A 1,270-nucleotide genomic window follows, 5' to 3' on the forward strand; every position below is an offset into this window, starting at 1 on the left:
TTCACTGCCATATCCACAGTGTCCTAGAACCTAAGAGACAACAAGAGATGTTTGTGGATGGATGGATGGATAAGTGCATGGGATGCCCTCTCTGGGTGCTATAGTATAAGTTATACATATATTCCTCCATCATACTGAGTCAAAGGCATACAATAATGCACTTCTATCTGCGTTGAAGATTTTGGGAGATTTTATGTGAGATAATTATAGAACTGTAACTGTCCTAAGACATATAAACTATCCTAGGCTTGAATGTCAGCAATGAAACTCTGCCTTAAAAGTGAATTACCCACTGATTACAGGAGTATGAGTAGTGGTCAGATGAAAAACAGGCTCATTCATTCCCAAATATTAACACTAACAAATGTCTGAGAGATAATTACTAACAATGGCATTCATTTCCTAATGTCTTCTTTTCTTTAATCTTTAACAATATATAACCTTTCATGTATTTTGCATTTAATATAATGCCTAAAACCTTAATAGAAATATATGTAATTCTGAATTGGTTACAAGGACAAACATTGGACAGAATCTGTTTATACTTTCCCAAAATGTACATTTACTCATTAATAGCGTGGTCTCTTTCTCATATTAAGTCATTGGATTTATTAACTGTTATCACTGAGAAGAACAAGATTGTTAATAGTGCTCATATTACAAATAAATAAAAAAGAGCATTCACTTTTATTAATAATAAGGATGGCAAGTCACCCTGTTCCAGGCTGATTGTGCCATCTTGCACTGTTTTCTTTCTCTTTTCCAGAAATTTCATTTGCTAAAAGTTTCAAGGGCCCAAAAACTGATGTATTGTTTTCTTCACAGGACGAGGGTAGCTGGTACCCAGCAAAAATCCTGAGGCTGACTTGTCAGTGGAATTCCTCAAAGTGACAGGGGCTACATGAGGGGTTCCTTGCTGGTACAACCAGGTCACAAGCCTAAGGAGGCTTGTGGGGTCTGCTTGGCTCCCTCTGCAGGGCCTGTTCTGTTTCTGATCTGGGCTTCGCTGGCCGGGCAGTGCTCCTTCTCCTGGCTCTCTGCAGGACCTCAGGCTCCAGGAATTTGGATCGAGTGAAAGAGACATCGCTGGCAGAGACGGTAATTGCCAGCTTCCTCCCTGTACTGTCTTGTCATTCAAAGGGTTCTATTCCACTTTTTAAATAAAAGGGGAGCACATTACTGCTGGAGACCCACAAGAATAGAATCAAAGGAGGAAACGCGGCAGTCTGACACGGGAGTCTGTGAGTAAGCAGCTCACCCATGGTGCACC

Source organism: Miniopterus schreibersii (assembly GCF_964146895.1).
Source record: "Miniopterus schreibersii genome assembly, chromosome: 2".
Lineage (NCBI taxonomy): Eukaryota > Metazoa > Chordata > Mammalia > Chiroptera > Miniopteridae > Miniopterus > Miniopterus schreibersii.